At 44.8% G+C, this 23,445-nt stretch overlaps 1 protein-coding gene and 1 long non-coding RNA gene across 4 annotated transcripts in view; one reads left to right on the top strand and one right to left on the bottom strand.

Annotated features, from left to right (window-relative positions):
- The window catches only part of Alpk2 (alpha kinase 2), a 125,234-nt gene that overhangs the window by 47,192 nt on the left and 54,597 nt on the right, over positions 1–23,445 (bottom strand). The window lies entirely within an intron of this gene.
- On the top strand, positions 18,345–22,460 carry LOC146891701 (uncharacterized). Of its 2 annotated transcripts, none has more exons than XR_015005318.2 (2): positions 18,345–18,631; positions 22,189–22,460. It is a non-coding gene; the product is annotated as an uncharacterized LOC146891701 (long non-coding RNA). The 2 variants fall into 2 exon arrangements; XR_015734688.1 differs by lacking the exon at positions 18,345–18,631 and adding an exon at positions 20,688–20,794.

Below are 23,445 nucleotides of genomic sequence, written 5' to 3'. Positions count from 1 at the left end.
GAGAAGGTCCCTGCACACTCTGTATGCTTGAAGGGATCTTCTGTCCTCATCAGCGGCAGGCATGGTAACTACGGGCTGACTAACACCACAATATCCTCAGTCCCTTCCTCTCTTGCCACTTCCAGCCAGGGAGACCAGGAAGACCCTATACCCTCCAAGACTCCTACATTGCCTGATGGGACCCAGAGGTCAGTCTGTCTAAGCGGATATATAGAGAATCTCATCAAAGGACTTCTGCGTAAATTTTGCTTTCCTTCTATAAGGCATTATGTTAGCCCTTTGTGGCCATAAAAAGTACTTAGGACTGGTCATTTATGAAGCTTATTTGGCTTCTGGTTCTGGAGTCTGAGAAGGCCAAGAGTGTGTGGTACCAGCATCTACCCAGAACCTAAGGAGAGACTTCTCATGTATCCTAACATGGCAGAGGGCATCGCGCTATCAAGATACAGCAAGCGTCTCTTTCTGCTCTCTACAGTCTCGGGACCTCATCAGTTATAATGACTTCACAATGGCCCCCACATCCAAATACTGCAGCAAATGAATTTGAGGATTGGCTTTCCCAGTCGTGAACTCTTGAGGGACACATCTAAAGTGCAACAGTTACAAATGCTGGCAGGAACTTTGTTTCTTCTTCCATTTTCCTTAACCAAATATGAAGCCTATTACCACAGCTGTAATATAATATAAACCCTGGGGTGACCAGAAGGAAAAGCTATGACAGGCAAGTGGAACAAGAAGAGAGAGAGAGAACTGGGGGTCTTATGGACTGAAACAACATGGATACCTTCTGTTCCTGAACTTCTTATAATAAACAGGGTCCTTATGTCTAAGTTGCTATTAGTCTGTTGACAGCTAAAACCTCCTGACGGGTGTGAGGACGATATTTTATTAAGGGATGAATTGCATGTGAGATTCACTCCATAGGCCTCCAGAGGCTCCAGGCAGCCCCTGGTAGAGATTAACTGGAGGGATAGAGTCACAAAGGGCAAGAGGTGTGGCTCTCAGGAAGAGAACTCAAGGGCCTGGTAGAGATGCCAAGGGATCAAAAGGGCCCAAGGCAAGGTGAACTTGAGGTAGAGTCAGGGAGGAGGAATGGAGAAATATGAGAAGAAGACAGATCATCAGGGCTCTGGAAGCCAAATACACCACCCATGGCCAGGAGAACCAAGCCCCTAGGGCACTTGCTTTATCCGGGCAAAACTGAGAAGCACCAGCGTGTCCTACCATGTCCTACCTCAACTCCTTTTTTTATTCTTCTCTTAGCGTGCTTTTAATGTTCTGTCCTTAGCTGGATTAGGTCCAAATGGCACTGTGTCCTCCAGGGCTGTCTACACACCATCAATTTCTCCAGTGGTTCCAGGAATCTTTAACTGAGACTACCCCCAGCTCCCCTACCATGACCAGCTTACTATGGCCTCACGACTGGCCCAGTGTCATTAGACCATTTGTCATCCGATAGGTCAAATCCATACCACATAGGGCTGCAAAACTGAAAATAGACAGCCCAGTCTCAAGCCAAAGAAAGCTTAAAGGCAAACCGAAATGTTTCAAGACCTTGGGTTTATTTTTAGGTAGTGCCTGTTTGCCCAGAAAGAGGCTTCACTTAAAGACTTTGAATGCTAAAGTCGGACACAGTGGTGTGGAGGTCACTACCTTATGTGAGGCTGTCAAAAACCCTTAGTCTTGAAATCAGATCCCCAAAACTCCAACCCTTCCATGGCCTTTCTTCACTCCTCTACCCCAGGAGACAAATCTCCAGACAGATGGTGTTTACTAGTCCAGTCTTGACTTCTTGGGAAAGTTATAGAGTTTGTAAAATTGGATGTCCTGTTGGGAGAGAAGGGGGTTTATGGGGCTCGCATATCTTTCCTCGAATTGTAGCATTCTGCATGTGCAGTGGAGTCTTGGCCTGTGAATGCGGTGTGGGCGTGAGGTACTGGAAATCGAAGCAGCAGCTTTCTGTATTAAGGGTGCCTCTTCCATGATATGTGAGTGGCGTCAGGACCACTTATTTGTACTGCTGATCACTAAGCCCTACGCAGCCCTCAACACACGCAAGATTCTCTGCTAAATGCCTTAATCCAGGCGATGTCGATAAAATGGTACACAAAGGTAGGACCTGAGGGCCTTGGGTTGTGTATCATCAGGAGACGTGTACACCTTTCCCAACAGAGAAGATGAAGAAGAAGAGGGAGTAGCAATCTCATTTAGGGTGAGTCAATAAAGTATCATGCTGCGCAGGGGAGTAAAATGCTTCATCAAAGAGGGAGGATCAGAGTTCGGATCCCCCATCACCCACACAAAAGCCGAGTGAGCACAGAGCCTTGCCTATAATCCTCGGAAGGAGGAGACAGGGATCTTATGGTCAAGCTGGCTATTAGCCAGTTTGGTGAGAGACTCTGTAATAGTACATAAAATGGCGGAGTGACAGAGAAAGACACTGACCTTTGGCCTCCACACTTGATTACACATGGGCATGCACTTCCACACATATGTGGGCCCACACACATTCGAAATGCATACACACATGTACACATACATGCAACAGAAAATGAAAGGAAAGAAAAGCTATTGTCTTCCTTTCTTGATTATCCTGCATTTGGAGTTCACTGTAAGACAAGAGGGTAAGCGCTCCACAAAGCATAATTGGGATACACGCAAACACGCAGGACGATGGGGCCAACTACACGCGACGCTTCTGAATACTCAGAATCTGGGTTTGGTCTGTTTTCCTTATGTCTGGAAAGGAACAGGACTTGGATGAGGTGGTGAAAGGAAAGTAGCGCAGGGCAATGGAAAAAGGATTGGAGCTCAGAACTCGGAACCCCCTGTTTTGTCCCGGACCCGCTGGCACATGGAAAGAACCACATGATCTCTGAGTCTATTTTTCCTCTTGGTGACAGCAGTTTTGGTGTCTTGTGCCCTGCTGGTAGGCAGACAACAAAATGAACTAGAGCTTTTCTTTTTGCTTCTAGACCTAATCTCTTTCTGCAACTCTAAGGGATGCAACATGGTACACATCCAAGAATGAGTGACTGGGGCCCAGAGCTGTACCCGGGAAAGCTTTGAGGCCGTAGCAGGGGTGAGCACCAGGCATGTACCTCATGATCTCTAGATCTGCCTTTTACCTCTGCTTCTCCTTCCTGTGTGCATCCACAGCCTCGGCTCATCGCTAATCTCTTTAGGCAGATGGTCTTAATGCTGGCCCTCCTGTGTTCTGGAGGCTGCAGGTCCAGGGCCAGTAAAAACTACCACAGTCACAGAATGGAAGACCAATGGCCAATGGACCCCAGTTTTGTTTCCTTTTTGTGAGGTACAGACTGCTTTGAAAGCTCAGGGAAGTCATGGCTTGTCAGAAATTTTGTCTTTAATAAGATGGCCACATGCTATCTCAGAGGGCATCAGACCTCCTTGGTCCACAGGTCCCCTTCTAAAGGGACAAAGGGCTCAGAACAAATCCAAGCTGTAGGCTACCAGCCTGGGTGAGTAGTATAGTAGTGTTTACTTCCCACAGGTCGAAACTTCATTGCAGATATGATACTGGATAACAAGTGGAAAAACTAAATCTAACTTAGGTTCTAGGAGAATGTTTCCAAATCAAGAGCTCTTTACAGTTTCTAGAGCCTGAGCAAAATCAAAACCAAGGTAGTGACAATTACCGTACTACACTGACAATAATACCTCGTACAGAGCAAATTCTTGTAAACTTCAGAAACAGGAAACAGTTGTCACAGTTACTATGTGTGTGTTTTGCCGGCTCAGCGTGGGCTTCAAAGTGTACACTACAGATGCCACGCAGCACTTGGAAAATCTGAGTACAAACACAAATATTAGATAGGTTGCCTGCCTCGTGAGAAGAGGATGCAGGCTTGGGCTTGATTCAATCTGGATGCCTCCTTCATTAGGTCAACAGGAGAGTCAGAGGCCCTCCTGTGTGGTTTTCTGACAAACAGGCCATGTCTCCTAAGGTAAGCCAGTCACAGAACGTGCAGTTCCTGAATAGGCGAAGATGAGCCTGTGAGATTCTGAGGTAGCTTTATCCAGAAGACATGGAGACACTGAAACCCTGGGGATGGAGGACAGAATTTGGTGCAGGACACATGGTGGGTTCTGGAGAATGGTTCCAGATGGGTGATCAACCATTCAGTCTGGTCTTGGTCTAGTGTCTCTTTGCTGATAGAAGGAGGAAGGCTTGTTTTTTTTCCCCTTTGCTTGTTCACTCACTCATTCACACTCTGTTCTTCCATCCTCTTGAATCCCTGTTGAGACACTGATCTCCTTCTTGGGAAAAAGAAAATCCCCCTGGATTGATTAATGTCTTGATTAATGTGGATCTTCTGTGGAACCAGATTTCTTCATCGCCGCTAATTTAGTGGTGGGTTTTTCTGGTTCTTAGAGGCCTAAGTTGAAGCCTTGTGCTCTTTCCTTTGGGTAGAGAGCCAGGGACATTTTGTGCTGCTCTTTTTGTATTGTGAAGCATCAGCAACAGTCAAGGTTTCCGGCGTTATAGCACCAAGAAGACATCAGAGCAGCGACATCACTTTGGCTTCATATACTGAGGATGGGTACCTTGGTATCAAGATGTGAATGGATTTGCAGCGTTACAAGGTGCAGTTGAAGAGTTAGGGTTAAAACCCTTACACATGTGTGTGTTTGTTTAAGCAGGGTTCATGTATACTAGGTTTGCCTCACACTCGATGTGTAGCCAAGGACGGCCTTGAGCTTCTCACCAACCTGCCACCACTTTCTGAATGCTGGGATCGCAGGCAGACGCCATCACATCTGGTTTTTTCAGTGTTAGAGATTTACCCAGGGCCTTGTGCATGCTACCTAAGCACTGCTGAGCTACATCCCCAGAGAGGACCTGAGAAGGGGTAACACTAGAGGCCCTTTTACGCCGACCCATCCAAACAAGCCGCCCCTCTGTGGAGGAAAAGACAGATAATGATTCACAAAGAAGTTTCTGGGAAGCTGGTAGGTGGGGAAAGACTTTGGAACAAAGACGAAAGAAAAAGCACCTAGATGCCTTGAGCAAAAATCGAAGTGAAGTGCTGCTTGCGTGTGATAACTTGAACACCCTCACACTCCATTTCTCAGAGGCATGCATATAGGTGCTCCCTTGATTTTATCTCTGGAACCAATCTTGCCTCCCTCATGGGTTCCCAATCACATGCAGGGATTTATGGAATGCATGAAAATAACAAAACTTCCCTCTAATTAAGCCTGCTTCTGATCTACTATCTCAGACACCCGTGGGGATGACTTTTAGCCTTCTACATAATAGTCCTCTGCTATCCCTCCATGAGTAGGGAGACATGTGGCCACTAGCTCCTGCATCTCAAAAAGGAAGTAGGGGCAACTCTCCTGTCCTCACAGCATCCCTTAGTCTGAGCTAATGATTCCGAGACCAAGAAAAAGAAAGTCAAGACCCAGAGGCCCCTCAAAAAAAGAAAAGAAAAGAAAAGAAAAGAAAGGAAAGAAGGATAGAAGGAAGGAAGGAAGAAAGGAAAAAGAAAGAAAGAAAGAAAGAAAGAAAGAAGAAAAGAAAGAAGAAAAGAAAGGAAGCAAATTAGAAAACTGCATAGTACCAGAGCCCAACTGGAGAGACTATTGTCCTGCTTAACAAAGCCCCAAATCCAGTTTTTGGCCTGTTTGCTGCCCTCAGCACAGCCTCATTATTGTTTTTTCCTCCAATCGCCATCCCACCTCTTCCCACAGTGACCTTAGTGTCCTGAGCTGTGTTAGAAGAAGGTTCTAGAGGTGAAACTGGGGAGGGGGGATCTAATCATGACCTCATTACACCCTTAGCAACTATATAGCTCCCCTAAAGCTCCAGTAACACATGACCACAGCGTGGTGACTCTAAAAAACATGCATTATTCTCTCTGTTCTGGAACATGCATTATTCTCTCTGTTCTTGGCAAGTCTAGAACCTCATCATCCCCAGGGCTGTGCTCCCTCTGCAGATACTAAGTCAAGATTCTCCTTGCCTCCTCTGGCCTCTTATAACTCCCACAATCCTCTAGTTCCCTGACTTGTAGATGCAATGCTCCAAACCCCACCTCTGTCTTCACATTTTCTCTGTTTCTTCTCTTCTTGAAAAGATATAGTTCCGTCACACTCTAACCCAGTCTGACCTCATCTTGACTAGTCATACCTATGAAGACCTTCTTGGTAAATAGAGTCTCCTTTTAAGATTTTAGGTAAACATACACTTAGAGCAGACACTTCAACCCATTACCATTCTATTCGGAGCTAGCCGACCCAACCACATCCTACCCCATATCCATTTATCCATCCCTACCCTGCAGCGAAGCTTTGCCACTTCATTGGGCGTCATGAACTTGAGAAAAGTCTAGAATGATATTCTACAGCTGCTCTCCTCTAGAGGTGAGACCTGGGTCTCTAGACAGCAAAGACTGTCTTGGAAGTAGAATCCAATCAGCCAAGAATCTACCCTTTGTCACCATCCTTGCCAGTAGCACAGCCTTCCTGAGCCTGGAATCAGCACCGGGCACTTCTGAGGTTCTTGTAAAGAGCTCCCTATGCCTGTGCCATGCTGAATGCTTCCCAGCTGCCAAGGGAGACAGAGAGTCCTCCACTTTGTCCTCTGATTTCAACCCCAAAGTAGGAATCAAAAAGATGAATAGCTAAGTGGTTCTTATGGTGCTTATTTTCCGGTTCAACCCCATGTACAGAATGGCAAATGTGAAAGCACTTGTTTTTAAACCATCACTTAAAAAAAAAAAAAAAAGGCCCAAAAGCCCCAGATCTGAAGACAGTATCAAAATACCTGTGCTGACTCAGAAAGATAAAATTTCAAACATCAGCAGAAAAGGGAACTTACAGAATTTGCAATTTTACCTCCTACCCCAACTCTTACTCCCTTCCCCAGCTCGACAGATGTGGTGGCAGCAGTGGATTGGAGGGGGTGGGAACACGGCTTTTCATGTTTCTGTCTTGACTCTGACTAGATTGAGCTCAAGCCAACTGATAGGGTAAGCCCTGTGTTTGTTTGGACCTTCAGCGATGAATCAGATTCAGAGTCTGTCTCCAGGTAACTCACGGAATAGCATCCCGGCTGAGGAAGCATTTGAGTGTACAATAGAGTGAGGGCTTCACCGGGATGGAAATGAGATGGGATGGGGAAAATTCATCCTAGTTCTGGGAAAATGGTTGCGTGTGTAGGGGGCGATGCAGAGCAGGTTAATCTCCTGACTACGCATTTAAATCAACTCCTTTATTTCTCAAAAAGGCGTTGGAAGCTCTGTGTGCTCCAGGCATGGCTGGAGTGTATCAGCTACTTTTCTGGTTGCTGCAACAAAACCCTCAGCAAAGGCGGCCTAAGGAGGAAGGGCTTATTCTGGCCACACAGTTTGGGGATGCAGTTCATTGTGGTTTGAAAGTCATGCAGGAGGTTGAAGCATCTGGTCATATTGCATCCAGAGTTAGGAAGAAGGCAGCGATAAATGTTTGCACTCAGCTAGCCTCTTCTTGTTTTCATTTATAGGGCTGAGCCTAGGGGATGACACCGCCCTCCTTCAGAGTGGCATTTCCACCTCAGACTCATCCAGAGACTCCTTCCCAGACAGGCTCAGAAGCAAACCTAATCAAATCGTACCCACCAGGTGTGCCCAGAGGCTTGCCTCCTGGGCGTTGTAGAGCCTGTTAAGTCGACTGCCAATATTAAGCATATTAAACATTGCCATGAAAATCGATGTTCTTGGAACTTACGTTCTATCTAGGGGAAGTGGCCGAGACTTAGGCTCAGCACTTGTTCTCTGACAAGAATGATCGAAAGGAAAGCTATGACAATGGCAGAAAAGATGAACCCAAGTGCAGCTTGTAGCTGGAGAGATGGAGGCAGGGCTGAACTGCCGTCCCCAAAAGATACAGCCAAGTTCTAACCGCTAGGACCTAAAGGGAGCATGACCTGACTTGGAAACAAAGTTTGCAGATGTAATCAAGCGAAGGTAAGGTCATGCTGGAGTAGACTGGTCCCTAACCCAATGACTGGTGTCATAAGGAGAAAGTAATCTGAGCCCATTCACAGGTTTACAGGAGGAAGAAGGCCATGTAAGGATGGACGCAGATGCAATGATGACCTAGGAGCCATGGAGCACCAAGCACTGCTAGCAACCAAATGATGCTAGGAAGGAGATCTGCAGCAGTTTTTCCGAAGGAACGTCCCTCACCGCCTCCTTTCCTGCTTTGTCAGCCTCCGCAGGGGACATCATGAACTGCTGCCGCAGGACATGCCTGTGTCCTCAAGGTCTCCCTCTCTCCCCCATGGTTGGACTTGGCCTTGCTTACTGTTGCACCCCTAGCAATACAGCCAGTTCTAATGCTGTTGAGCAGCCGAGAAGTATCTGTTGGATGAGCGGAGGTTAAAAAAAAAAAGGCACATTTTGTCCAGAGACTTGAAAGGAGAGAGAAATCACTGTCCCAGGAGGAAGGAGGAGCAGAGAAATCTCTGGCCTGACAACTCAGAAGATGATAAAGATGGGGTGTCTCAGCTCCCAGCTTCCCAGAGCTTGCTGTGTCCGGCCCTTTGAGGACACGGCTGCGTGGTGCCTTGAAATATGGAGCCGATTGGAGAAGCACTGAAAGAGCAGGAGGCAGAAGCCCTAAAGACACATGGGCCAGGACAAAGGTCACCTTCCATCAATGACCTCAGCATACCCACAGCTCATGGACAATGCTTATGCATCTTGTCATAGTCTGTGGGTATGAGGATCAATAACAAACTCGGGTGACTTTCTTTGGAATCTACAGAGGGTGTGTGGCTCGAACGGTCCTTCAGCCGACTTACACCTAAGCTTCACTCAAAGTTTTTTCCAGGGACTTCTGTGTGGTTTGCTACAAAAGCTGCCTGAATTGCCTTTGCTAATTATTTAACTGTACCTAGAGGAGCAAGGTAGGGCCATAGAGCTGTTGTGTACATGTGTGAGATAAGAGAAGCTTTGGGGATAGTGGCTTCTATGGGTGCTGCGTGGTGGTGGCCAAAAGCATTTGGACAGAGCCGTGTGTCTCTTGTTCAGCAGCTGACTGGGTTTCTTCCCATTCTTCAGATCATAAAGGCCCTACCAGTTTCTATCCCAACCTTCCCAATATTATTATTTCTATGCACATCACATTCAATTAACTGACCCTTGCCTTCCCTTAAGCCTCTTAATACTCTAACATGAGCATTCTTTATAGATACAGCTAATTCCACTGGACGCTTATCTGTTCAGTAAACACTGTCTATGGCCAAGCTTCTTCTTATACATTCTCCTTAGCAATTGGGTCCACTTAGTGTGTGGATCTGGAAGTATGACCCACTACTGTTTTAGAATGTGTGTTCAAATTCACGGTTTTACAATTACAGCAGCCAGCACAGATTGAGGAGATGGCACTGAGGACTGACGGCAGATGGCATCTGAGCACCCTCACTGCTCACATGCAAACATCTCTCGTCCTGTCTGGTTTTTCTGCTCCTTATTAATATTCAGTATCACCAAGGATGAGCAGTGTGCAATTCGGACCCACGGCAAGCTATCCCAGAGGAAGAAGTTGTCATACTTGGCCTTAAATGAGGCTCTTTACTAATGTTACCCACTTATTTAAATGTTACTATAGAGGCCTCCTACTCTCTGAAACTCCTCTCCAACCAGGAAGCATTGTCTCTTGTGACATTTGTCTCCTGATGGGGAATTGTAGACTGGCCTTGTTTTGCACATTCCCAAGCATGTGACGGATGTGGCCAGCACCACGACCTCTTTCATCACCCCGCCCTGAGTGCTTGCCTTGGGAATGGATCCAGTCATTGGATTTACAGCTCTAACTATGAGGATTGTAGGCTTGGTTTTTTTGTTGTAGTTGTTGCTGTTCGTTTTGTTACTATTTTTTTGAAACTAGTCAAATTCACTCAAATGAGTAATTAGGGCTGTGAAGCTGAAATGTCCTGACAGGCTTGTGTTTTGAAAGTGTTTTTCAGCAGATGGCACTATTTTGGGGGCCTGTGGATCTTTTGTAAGATGGGTCCTGGCTGGTGGAAACAGATCACTAGGAACAGGCCCTTGAAAGCTTAGCCCATCCCCTGATTCTGGCCCTTTTCTACTTCCTGGTCCATGAATCACCCCTGGGTTTCTCCTTACCTTTTCCATCACATTCCACTGAAATCTTATTCAACAAAAGACCAAAATAAACCTCTCCTTCCTGAGGTGGTTTCCGTGGGGATACCATCACAGCAATGGAAAAGCAAACAGCACCACATCCCTGCCTCCCCTCCCAGCATGAGCACCTTATGGTGTGATACAGAAAAAAGGGGTACAAAGTGGCAAATACGTGCCCTTCTCCTCCCGCCACCCAAATTGTCGCCTTCATGAGAGAGGACCAAATTGATGAGTTTTAGCTCCAAAGAGAGTCAAGGGTGTCAGACCTCAAATGGAATCGGGGATGCTATTTAAGTCAGTGGGAGACTAGGAAGGAGTGGTTCAAATCACAGAGCCTGGATAAGAACAGGGTTTATCTCATGGGGCAGTTGAGATAATGCAATGAGCTAACCCCAACAGAGGGCTTAACAGAGTCCCCAGTGCATATTTCAGCTCTGATTAGTGATTGGGCAACTGGAAACTGGGGGCTGGGGGAGGAAGGACAGGCTAAATACTTTCTGGGGAAAGCCCTAAGCCCTTGTTACTCAAAGCCGAGTCACTGGAAATCCCTGGGAGCTTGCTAGAATCACACCCCAGGCCTCCCCAGACCTGCTGAGGCAGAAGCTGCATGGTGACATGCCCCTGGAGAGAAAAGGTAGTCTCCTGCATGATGCCCAGAAACTGCAGATCCCTGCCCCTGGTGAAGGAGGGAGGGAGGGCCACAGTGCAGCTGCCCTTCACCTCTGCAAAACAGAGCTGGGGGAGGGGGGCAAGGAGATGGATCCCTGAGCTCGAGTCCCGTGTACAGAGTGAGTTCCAGGACAGCCAGAGATCACAGGGAAACCCTGTCTCAACAAACAAACAAACAAATAAAATTAAAAACGAAACAACAACAAAACACTTTTTATCACTTGGCATGTTAAAAAAAAAACTCAGAATAAAAAGTTATCCCCAACCCTAAGCCCTTTTCTCTCCTTCTCTTCCACCTCTGACATCCCAAGGCCAATAACCTGTGCCCTCAAAGTAGACGGGAATGTGTCCTCCTTTGTCCTGTAGCTTGCTGGTAACCTGATAGACAGCCCCAGGGCAGGGTGGCATGTTGTTTTTTCAAATGATATAAGAGACACAGAGTAGCCTGTCCAACAAGCTACAGGGCTGCCAGGATGCCATCTGGAACGCCTAAGCCTTGGCAGCAAGGGCCACCTTAGCCCATGCTGGTGGTTACAAATAAGGGCTACAAGAGCAGAGGAATAAGTGACCAAAGACACTTTGGTGACAAGTGACACTGTTTGACACTTGCACAGAACCAGCAGGCCATGGTTAGGAACGCACAGCATATAGGAATCCTTTCTTTCCTTTGGAACACTTGGCATGTTTTTTTTAACATGCCAAGTGATAAAAAGTGTTTTGTTGTTGTTTCGTTTTTAATTTTATTTGTTTGTTTGGAATCATAATGCTGGCTACATGGTACGTCCACCCTTGCTAAACCCATAGGGTAAATGACATCAAGAGTGAGTGAGCCCCATGCAGAACTGTGACCCCTGGGTGGCTGAGATGTGTCCTGTGGCTTCACTGGCCAGACGGACAGGGACAGGGGAGCCTAGCCTAGGATGGAGGTGGGGAGAGAGCAAGAACTGCTGGGGAGGTTTCATGCCTTCTACTCAGTTTTGCTTTTAAACTAAAGCTACTCTAAGAAAATAAAGTCTGCTTTTAAAGGGGAGGGAGAGATCAGCTGCAGCAGAGAAAATAAAACCAAGGCTGGGACCTGAAGCGCTGTATCATTCTTACAACTCACAGTATCATCTGGGCGCGATGAAGCATGCCTTTGGTGCCGCCACTCCCAGGAGTCAGAGACAGCAGGGAGATCGCTAGGAGTTCAAGGCCAGCTTGATCTTGGTCTAAATTAGTGGTTCTCAGCCTTCCTAATGACACAGCCCTTTAGTACAGTTCCTCATGCTGTGGTGATCCCCAACCATAAAACTTTTGTTGATAACTCATAACTGTAACTTTGCTTCTGTTATGTAATGTAAATAACCATGTTTTCCAATAATCTTGGACAACCCCTGTGAAAGGGCCATTCAACCCCAAAGGGGTCACTATCCACAGGTTGAGAACCCCTGGTCCAAATAGTAAGTTCCACGCCATCCAGAGCTACAGAGAACTTGTCTCAAAAACAGAAATTAAAACAAACAAACAAAAAAAATCACAATAACAGAAATAACATGAAGCTGGGCCGTGTGATCCAGCAGCCTCTGGCCAGGTGTAGTTAGCAAGCATTTGAAATGTGCCTACACAACAAAGAAACTGAGTTGAAAACTTATTCAATTTTATTTTAATTACCATATATATAAATTTAATTAATGCATACATAAAACACTAGTATATGTGATTCAGCTTGGAAAAATTTGAAGTAGATTTGTAATATTTTGGATATACAAATTTATACTTTCAACTGGTAGTTGTGTAACTGCTAGATACAGATCAAGTGTTTCCAACTGAATAGCTATCATCCAATTAAGGCAGGCTACAGGTATAAAATAAATGCCACGTTCTGACAACTCATAAAGATGCAAAATACCTCATTAACACTTTTTACATAGATTACACATTAAAATAATAGGATTATATTGAGTTCAAAAATATTATTAAAGTTTATTTCACTATGTCTTTGTCATATAAAAGTGCCTTCAAAATATATAAAATTGCATTTGCATTAGTCTCAATTATATTCTCAATGGGAATATGAAAAAAGGTATAGCTCACTTGAAAATAAGCATAATAGTTTCTCAAATGCTATGTAGAGTTACCCAATGGTTCAAATCCAAGATATCTGCCCCAAAGAACTGAAAATGTGTCTACCCTAAAACTAAAGCGTGAATGCTTATGCAGAATCAGCCACTAAGTGGAGGGGATTCAAATGCCCAGCTCCTGGTGGCTAAGAGACACATCCAATCCATGGACTCCGTATTCGGCTAGAAAAAGAATACAGCCAATATTTTCACATGGCTGACCCTTGGAAATACTGCACCAAGTGAAAGAAACCATGCTCACAAAGTTACACCAAGTATGATTCTATTTTATATGAGATGTCCCAGATAAGAAAATCTGCAGCCACAGGAAATAATTAGAGTTTTGCCAAGCACAGGGCCTAACCTCCAATTCTAACCCATACTTATTAGGAGTTTGTATCCTTTGGAGAATAATGAAGATGTTCTGGGATCACCTGATGTTCATAGTTATAAGTTGTTAATGTCCTTATCAAAAGATTACATACGTGTGGCTGGCATCCATTTTAATTGGACAGACCTGATTTAAAAATCGAAACCAGAAGCATCTGTTTTCATTGCTATTTGTCTCTGAGGAGGGTGACAGAACTGAGCCAGAGCTCAGCAACTCAAGGTGACTTTTCACTCCTTTACCTCTGGGAGGCATGTGGCAGACAACTGGGGGCAGACAGTTTTGACGGTCGCTTCTGGGGTGGGAGGTGGAGGGTTACCACTCTCAGGGATGCTGCCTAATACCTTACGGTGTACAGGCCAGCTGCCCAGTGAGCATTCCTACCCAGAGTGTCGATCATGAGGAGATTGGTAACTATAAGGACAGCTACCCAGAAGTCACCTGCCCCAATCACCAAGTTTCACTATCTCCACCCATTTTACTGCTTCCCAGGAATCAGAGTTTGGACATGGCCTTCCACAAAGCTAACCTGGCCCGCTGTTCCTGGGAACAGTGGCTCTGGGTCTATGAGGGTCGTCTAAGTAGTTCCCTGGGAACTATCACCCATGTTGGAGCTATTGGTCATGGGGATGTTGGCCATGGCCTTACTTTCTGAGATTTCTGAAGTCCCAAAAATCAAGTTAGCCCCATCCAAGGCAGACGTGTTTTCTTTTCCATGATGGATTTTCCAAGTCCAAAACAATAGGACTTACGATGCCTGAAGTAGAACCCAAAGAGAGATGCCATGCCTTGCCTCGGACAACTTTGTTCTCAGATCACCTGTTCCGTCTGTACTAGCTTCTGATGGCTGCTCTAAAAAGTTACCACAGTTAGCGGTTTAAACGTACTTGAATTTAAAGTACCTGAAAAGTCAGTATGCAAATTCCTCAAAACTCAGGTGGAGTGAATTCTCCAACTCTGGAAGAGTGAAAACTCACGGGCATGTTGGTACCAATTATAATTCCAGCATTTAGGAGCCAGAAGCAGGAGAATCAAGAGTTCAAGGTCAGCCTGGGATACACATACCTGAGAACCTATCACAAAGACAAAGAAAGAAGAAGTACATCAGTTTATTATCTTGAATTCTAGAGGTCAGAAATCCATCCTGCACGGGCTAAAATCCAGGTATCAGCAAGGCTATGTTCTTTCTAGAGGAAACTTTCTTTTTCCAACCTCCAGGGAGAGCTGGCAACCACCGGCACACTGTACCTTCCTTACCTTCGGGATTAGCGAAACAGCATCTCCAAATTTCTCCCTGACTCCTCTCTTATTTTCCTTCTTCATTTATGAAGACCCTAGTGATTACATAGAACCAAAGAGTTCAAAACAATCTAGTCTCAAGTGCAACAACTTCAACCCCATTCCTCTGTGCAGTACGGTGATGTGTTCGCGGCCTGTGAGGACTGGAGTGTGATGCCTTTAAGGGCAATAGTCGGCTACCACACCGTTAAATGGGCCCAGGCAATCTGCAGCTTTTCATTTCATATGGAAACGGAACAGTTTTTGCTTTTCTAGACTTGGAGAATTTACTCTGTGGTTATTTGGATGCTAATGACTCCCATGGGCTTATATATTTGAATGCTTAGTCACCAGGGAGTGGAGCCGCTTGAAAGGATGGGGTGGGAACTGAGTGTTACTGAAGGTGGGTTAGGAGGTGTGGCCTTGTTGAAGGAAGTGGTTGTCACTGAGGGTGGTTCTCTCTCTCTCTCTCTCTCTCTCTCTCTCTCTCTCTCTCTCTCTGTATGTGGGGGGTGTGTGTGTGTGTGTGTGTGTGTGTGTGTGTGTGTGTGTGTCTATGGATCAAGACCTCTCAACTACTTCTCCAGCACACCTGCCTACAAGCTGCCACGCTCCCTTCCATGATGATAATGGACTAAGCCTCTGAAACTGTAAGCAAGCTCCCAATTAAATGCTCTTTTGGATATGCGTGGCCTTGGTCATAGTGTCTCTTCACTGCAATAGAATCTGAGTTTTGAGGAATTTACATACTGATGACTTTCCAGGTCCCAATTCTCAGTGGCTCCATGGTTACTAAGTGGTTTGTAGACTACTATTCCAATATTTATACCTCTTTCTAGTTTAAAATAAATTAATATGATTCTGATGCTTATTTTTGTGTGGTGGTTATTTATAAAGGTTCTGAATTTTTTGCCACTTCACATAATATTTCCTTATATCTTCTCACTGGCAGGTACTGGTTGTGTCCAATAAAACCTTGCTCTTACCCACAAGGAATTTACAGTCTAGCTGGGGCATGAACCAGGATGCTGCCAATCCCATGGGGGTGGGATTTACTGCAAAGGCTCTAAAGTCAATAAAATCAACAGGGAAGAGTCATAAATCACAGCTGCGTGGTTATATGGGAGATTAGAATCTCAAAATGGTTATGAAACAAGGAACACTGAACATGAGGCACTCATGAGTAGGCCAGCATCCTTCAAGGTCAACCCTTTGAAGGGAATGCCCTCATGGGATGTAGCTCAGTTGATGGGCTACTCACCCAAGATGCATGGATCTGTGGGTTCCGTCCCTAGCACCATGCAACTGGGGACAGTAGTACATGCCTGTTATTGTAGAACTTGGGAAGTGGAGACAGGAGGATCAGGAGTTCCTCAGTTACATAGTGAGTCTGAGGCAATCCTATACTACAAGAACTCCCATTACAACGACAGGGAGGTGCCCACAGTCTTTTAGGGTATGGGAGATTCAGTCCTCGTGAGAGACTTTAGGAAGTTGTCTTAATTAGGATCCCTCCCCAGGAAAAGCAGATCCTGATGCGTGAAATTAAATGTAGTTTGTTTGGGAGTTGACCCCAGAAAATATGGGACAGTCGAAGTAGGAGACAGGAAAACCAAACCAAACCAAACACCACTGGTAAACAGTGCATGAGTGAGCGTCCTACCTTAGAGGGCAGAACACCTGTCTTGGAATTATTACCTGAGAATGAGGGGTGAAGATATTATCTAATGATTCCTACCCCTCCTTGGTTAAGAATTTTCTAGATTTTCAAATGTGCTGGTGAGTATGGCCAAGCAACCTCGAGATCACAAGGAAGGTTCGCAGGCGATAGAGAGCTATCAGATGCTTGAACTGCCAGGTGGATCACGGAACTGGGGGGCAGGCACTATCCTCAGCATCAGGAATAATTAAGTCACTTCCTAAATGGTCCAGTCAATAGGATCTTTTACCCAAATGATGCTGTTTCCTTTCAATTATTCTGATGGTTTGAATAGGAATGGCCCCCAGAGACTCATGTGTTTGAAGGCTTGGCCCATAGGGAGTGGCACTATTAGGAGGTGTGGCCTCGTTGGAGGAAGTGTATCACTGTGGAGGTGGGCTTTGAAGTCATATACACTCATGCTAGGCCTAGTGTGGCAATCTCCTTCTGCTGGCTGCAGATCAAGATGCAAAACTCTCAGCTCCTTCTCCAGCACCAGGTCTGTCTGCATGCTGCCATGCTTCCCGCCATGATGGTAATGGACTAAACCTCAGAAACTATAAGCTAGTCCCAATGAAATGTTTCCTCTTTTAAGAGTCATTGCCACCATCATGGTGTCTCTTCACAGCAATAAAACCCTAACTAAAACAGTGGTAATTCCCCAGGGCCATAACCTGTCTCAATCTCCATTCTTCTGTGGTTTACAATGACTTGACTTCCGTATGGGACTTGAATTCCGATTTTGCCACTTAAAATGCACATATCCTGGTTATGTTAATTGCCCGCTTTGAACCTAGGACTATACAAACAGCGAATTCATATTTCTTGTGCAGTTGACACAATACTTGCTTCTCCTACCTTTGGTGCAAACTTCTGACCAGGTATAGAAATTGAAATATCATCTCACCTTCTCCCCATCCCCACAAACAGAAAAACAATTTCTAAGAAACATTAATAAAAATAAGAGAAAAGACATTTCTGAGATGGTGTCACCATTGAACCTCCAAAGTATACAACTAACAGGACCTATGCCTTTCCTTGGTTCTAGTAACTGTACTTTATTTCAGGAAGATGCTTATTCAGTTGTCATTTGAACATGGTGCTAACACCGTCATCCATAAGAGTGTAGGGCTGCTACGACTAACTCTGCTATAAACTAAATGCATATGAAGTTCTTGGAGACTAGGATGGCTTTGTTAGCCTGATAGTTTTATTAGGTTTATTATTGAGTCACCATACATATTTTAATTGACAAAAATTGATTGATACTGATAAAAAAAATTGCCTCTTTGCAGCTAGAAAGGGCATGCCAATCTGCACACCCACCAGCAAGGCAGGAGAAAACCTGTTTGCCCACAGGCTTATCAGCACGAGCTACCACAGCTTCTAGAACAGTCTCTGAAGACTGAGACAAGAAAGAAGGGAGAAAATGAAGGGAGTGGGAAGGGATTTGCAAATTCATGGCACATTTACATATCTTTTAATGAACTGCTTGAGCCTTTTGTCCATTTAAAATTGGGGGGTATTTTATGTGTGTTTTGCCTTCATACATTATATGCACTACCTGTATGCAGAGCTTTTGAGGGACAAACGAGAGCATTGGGTCTCCTGGAGCCTGAGTTACAGATGTGAACCACCATGTGAGTGCTGGGAACCAAACGTGGGCCCTCTTAAAGAGCAGCAACTGTTCTTTCAACTGCTGAACCATCTCTCCAGCCCCCTTTCCATCCACTTTTGATTAAGCTATTCATATTTTCTAACATCATTTTTTCACATAAAGACTTTCCCTAAGTTTGTGTTGGTTTTGTTTTGCCTTTTTGGTTCCTTGAAATGGTCTCATGTAGTTCCAGCTGGCCTTGGACGAAGTAGCTGAGAATGACTGTCAGCTCCTGATCCCCCTGCCTCTACCTCTGAAGTGGTAGGATCACACCCAGTAACTTGTAATACACTCACTCCTTACTTGGCTTTCTTTGTTTACAAATACAGCTTATGGTTGGGGTTTGTGCGAAGCTTTTACAGCATTGATTTCTCCTTTGCTTCCCTTTTAGGGTTAGCAAGGCTCGCCCTTCCTTTCACTTCATATGATGCCCATTCTGCCAACAAATCAGGAATTCCTTGGGAGTCAGAGCTTTGGAAATTAGAGCTATTTATACTGAGTTTCTCCACTAGAGTGAAGAAAGGGTCAACTGACTACACTTGCTCACCAGAACCAACCAGAGCATGGCCATCTCCGAGTCTTGTTTCTTCTTAGAAAAAGAAGGAAGAAAAGAAAAGCTGGGCACAGTGGAGCAACTCGGTCCTTTAATCCTGGTACTTGGGAGGCTGAATCAAGAGGGTCTTGGTGAGTTCAAGGAAAGCCTGGTCGAATTAGTGAAGTCCAGACCAGCCAGAGCTACATAGGGTGATACTGTCTCAAAAAAAGTGGAGTTTTAAAAGATAATCAGTTTTCGATTACACCAGTAATAAATTAACAATTTCCTTAAAATATTAAAACACTGTTAATAATTCCTATCAATGGAGTCTTCCCTCCTTCCCAAGAGTTATTTGCATCTGTCACTTTGATGTGTGTCCTTGAGGCAGACCAAGCAGGTTATGATTTGGCACTCCCACCTACACTGAGGTCTATGCACTAGCTCCAAAAAAATGGATCACCTCTCCTAACCAATCCTCAGTAACTCCTCTTTGGGGACCAAGCACAGAAACATGTCCTGAAACTAGGGAAACTGGACTGATCCGATTGGAACTGGTTTTCAGTGTGTGTGTGTGTGTGTGTGTGTGTGTGTGTGTGTGTGTGTGTGTGTACACTTACTGTATAAGGCAAACTCTCTGAGTTTGTGAGTGAGTGAACTTTGATCATCTTATGCCTAAACACGATCAGGTGTGCGCACAATAAAAACCAGACGCATTGTGTGGGAAACATGCCCAGTAAACAAAGGCTTCTGTAGCTCAAGACTCACTCATAACAGGAAATCACCCATGCCTCGCCCCTCAGTAACATCCTCTCCCGCCTGGACCCATGAAAGCACGCCCTGAATTGCAGCCCAGCGGCCTTGAGTGAAGCTCTGAGAGCCTGCTGCAGCGAAGCAGCTTCACCTGCCTGTGCTTTCACTTCGCTCTCCAGTGAAATCTCTTGCTGGGTTGTTACTTGTTCCAGTCCCTCTTCTGTTTTCGTTTCGTGTGAACTTTGTTACCCTCTCTTTCCCCTCTCCCCTTAAACAATCTCACCCTCTACTCTCACTCCCTACTTTCTAGTTTGATGTCCTAGATACTCAAACACACACACACACACACACACACACACACACACACACATTTATATACACACATATTAATACACATTAATACAAATCTAGACTCTGCCCATGAAATTGTACTAATTTGTCTCGCAGAGTCTGGCTTATCTTGCTTAATGACTTCCAGCCCCATCCATTTTCCTACAGATACCATGATCTCACTTTACATCGACAGGAATTCCATCATGTATATACACATTTTCTTTTTCCACGGAGCTTTTGATGAACAGCTAGGCCAGCTCCATTTCTTAGCTAGTGTGAAGAGTTCAGCAATAAACACATACAGACAAGGATCTCTGTGCAGGGTCAGCTTAGGGTTCTTTGGGTTTATATCCAGGAATGATATAGCTAGACCACATGGAGTTCTAGTTTTTTAAAGAACCACATTGATTTCCTAAGTGACTATAGCAGTTTATATTTCTACCAGAAGTGTCTATGGGTTTCTTGCTCCTCCCCTCCCCCCAGCATTTGCTATCATTTGATATAATATATACTATGACAGACTGGCTTTGGGACACAAACTGGACCGTGTGGTATGTATTACATTGTAATATGCCTGTGTTAAACTGTGATGTGGCCATTGTTTGAACAGGCTATGTAGTCTGTCGAGACATTTCTCTCAACATGGCCTTTCAGGTATCTTCAACCTGTGGTCCATACATGTGACTGCACGAAGCTGGAGACATTGCGAATGGGGCCAGACACTAAAACATAAGCATACATGAAACAGTATGAGACTTTCCGTGATCAATTCTTTGTTTGGCAACTGGATCACACTTTTTGATCATGAACTTTGTACATGATGTCATCGCGTCACAGGATCAAAAGTTCCGACACACATGACGAACTTCATAGCACCCGTATGTTACAGAGTCTGCGGGTGAGTGTGACGGCTTGCTTAAGAGTAGATACTGGGAAGTGAAACTGCCCCATCATGGCCAACAGTTCTCTTACCCTTAAAAAAATCAAAACAAAACTGCCAAACTATGCACCTGTTAGCAAATATAGCCACATCCCCATAATCTCAACTTTGAGATTTTAAAAAAGTATATTTCTCTCTCTCTCTCTCTCTCTCTGTGTGTGTGTGTGTGTGTGTGTGTGTGTGTGTGTGTGTGTGTATGCCAGAAGAGGGTGTCAGATCCCCTGGAGCTAGAGTTGTAAGCCACCCAGTATGGGTGCTAGGAACTAAACTCCTGTTCCCCGGAAGAACAGTAAGTGCTCTTAATTAATGAACCATTTTTCTAGCCCTTGAATTTTTAATTTATTTTATCTGATGGGTAAAAGACAGTATTCTTTTAAAGTTTGTGTATTCCCGGTCGCCAGGAACCACAGTATCTTCTCCTGCTTACAGATCATCTGTTTCTTCTACAAACTGCACATTTATTTATCTTTTTAAAGTTTTCTCTTGTTTGGTGCCTTATAAGTTGGAGGGTTTTATTTTTTAGGGGGGCAGGGATTGGATTTTTTTTTCAAAAATGTTGTAGATTGATCCCAAGACCTGCATGTACTAGACAGGAGCTCACCACTAAGCTATAGCCCCAGCCCTCTTTACAGTTTGTACAGTTTGTGAGAGGGGGGTCTCACCAAGTCATCCAGGCTGGTCTTGAACACTCTGTAGCTCAGGTACTCGTCATTGAACTCCCAGTTCTGCTGCCTTGGCCTCCAGGAGTGCTGGGATTGCAGGTGTAGACCACCACACTCAGTTACCATGCGTATATTTATGTATCTTGCAAATTGATTTTTTAAAATTTCATTTTATTATTTATTTATTTATTTGGTCTTTCGAGACATGGTTTCTCTGTGTAGCCTTAGCTGTCCTGGAACTCCACTCTGTAGACCAGGCTGGCCTCGAACTCACAAAAATCCACCTGCCTCTGCCTCCTGAGTGCTGGGATTAAAGGCATGCACCACCAGGCCCGACTTACCAAACTGATCTATACTACAGTTACTTTCTGACTTTCTTCTGATCGTGACTTTCCTTTATTTATAAGAAAGCATGTTATTTATAGCTAAATCTTAATCTGATATATTCAAAATTATCAAATTTTATATCATCTAAAAACTGTTTGTTTACAAAAATATTTTCTTTCTCTTAAGGTCATAAAAACAGTTTCTAGCCAGGCAGTGGTGGCACACGCCTTTAACCCCAGCACACAGGAGGTAGAGGCAGGCAGATATTTGCGAGTTTGAGGCCAGCCTGGTCAACAGATCTAATTCCAGGACATCCAGGACTGTGATACAGAAAAACTAAAAAGAAAAAAAAAAAAGAAAAAGAAAAAGAGTAGTTTCTAATGTCTTTCCCATTGGTTTGTAGGATTTTTTTAATGTTTAACCAAGAGACCCATTAGAAACTCCCTGAGGGCCACTGGGAGGCATCGATATTTTCCTTGATGCCTAGCTGTCAGCATTGCATGTGTTAATATTCCCTAAAATCTGAACGGCTGTGTTATTGTAAACCCATTTGCAATGCAGTATTTGACCCTCTATGCATATTGACTCATCTGCTTCTGCTTTGGTGGCTGCACTGCCTTGATGATTATAGCTTTATCACTTATCTCAGCCTGTGATTGGTTACTTCAATGTCCTCTTCCCCTTCTTGTTTCAGAGACGCAAGCTCATCTTTAGTCAGAGAAACACCCAAACAAGCCAATAAAACCTGATTCTGGTTTCTAGCTCCAGCCAAAGGCAGTGGTGCCGGATGAGTTACGGGGACCTTGAAAGCCCAATGACCCTCCTCATACCATCCTACCACAGGCAGTGGTGAAGGATGAGTTAAAGGGACCCTCAAAGTCCAATGCCCCTCCTCTTGCTAGCTCCCCTGCTGTCGTCAAAATCCCTGTTGCTGTACTCCTCAAAATAAAACTCAGCTGCAAATGACACACCTGTTCTGGATTAGTTACAGTAAACCAGGGTCTGTGTTTATTTCAGTTTCACGGACAGGTGAAGAACAGGCTTGCCTTAAAGCTAGAAAGGGGAGAAAAGTTGTGGTCGTGAGGGAGGAGGGGCTCTTGCTCCTCGGAGGGTGGAGGATTAAGCTTTGAGAGCCCCACTCTTTCCACTGTTTCCACACTGGGCGAATTTTTACAGAAATAACCCAGATTGCTGTAGTCTCTTTGGATTTGCCTAGTTAAACACACGGCTTCCAAACTGAACTACCCTCAAGAGTCACTCTGGGAACTTACTGAAAAATTTGGTGTGGGACTCAGATGCCAGGGTGCCAGGCCTTCACTTTTCAAAATGGCCCCGTAGACTCAGAGCAAACTTGAAGTTTACTCTCCTTAGGCCCCCAGAGATGTCACTCTGTCAGAGTTTTGGAATGTTTCTGTAATGAACCGGTGCGGGGAAGTACCAACTCTGAGCTATGTCAACAGTAGCATGATGTCAGTTGGTTCCTGTGCAATACCTTGCTAGGCAGAGGGAGAAGCCGTAATAAATGGGAGTTGCTGGGATAATTACAGAATAGAACCTCAAGCAGAAAGCAGAGATGACTTTTACCAGCTTTTGCTGTGATAGCTGGACCCTGTCAAGAAATTGGATCCAGGGTCTGGATTGTAGGCAGCTGGCCTAGTGTCTAAGAGTGTGTGTGCAGTAAGGGGGCTCCGAGATCTGCTCCTGACTTCTGTCTGCCCTAACTAAAAGATGGGGAGCATTTGCAGTCCACGTCATCCTAGCATTATGCTATCACAGATAGCCAACCAGTTATCTCAGATTTTAGAATGATCTATTTTCCATATGACCTGATGGAGGAGGGTTATCTGTCTATTGTGTTATTTTCATTGGTCAACAAAGAGACTGCCTTGGCCCTTTGATAGGACAGAAAATTAGGTAGGCGGAGTAAACAGAATAGAATGCTGGGAAGAGG

This window comes from Myodes glareolus, chromosome 13 (genome assembly GCF_982192425.1).
Source record: "Myodes glareolus chromosome 13, mMyoGla1.1, whole genome shotgun sequence".
NCBI classification, from domain to species: domain Eukaryota; kingdom Metazoa; phylum Chordata; class Mammalia; order Rodentia; family Cricetidae; genus Myodes; species Myodes glareolus.
Note: the sequence above shows the minus strand (reverse complement) of the source record. Positions and strands in the feature narration are given on the sequence as shown.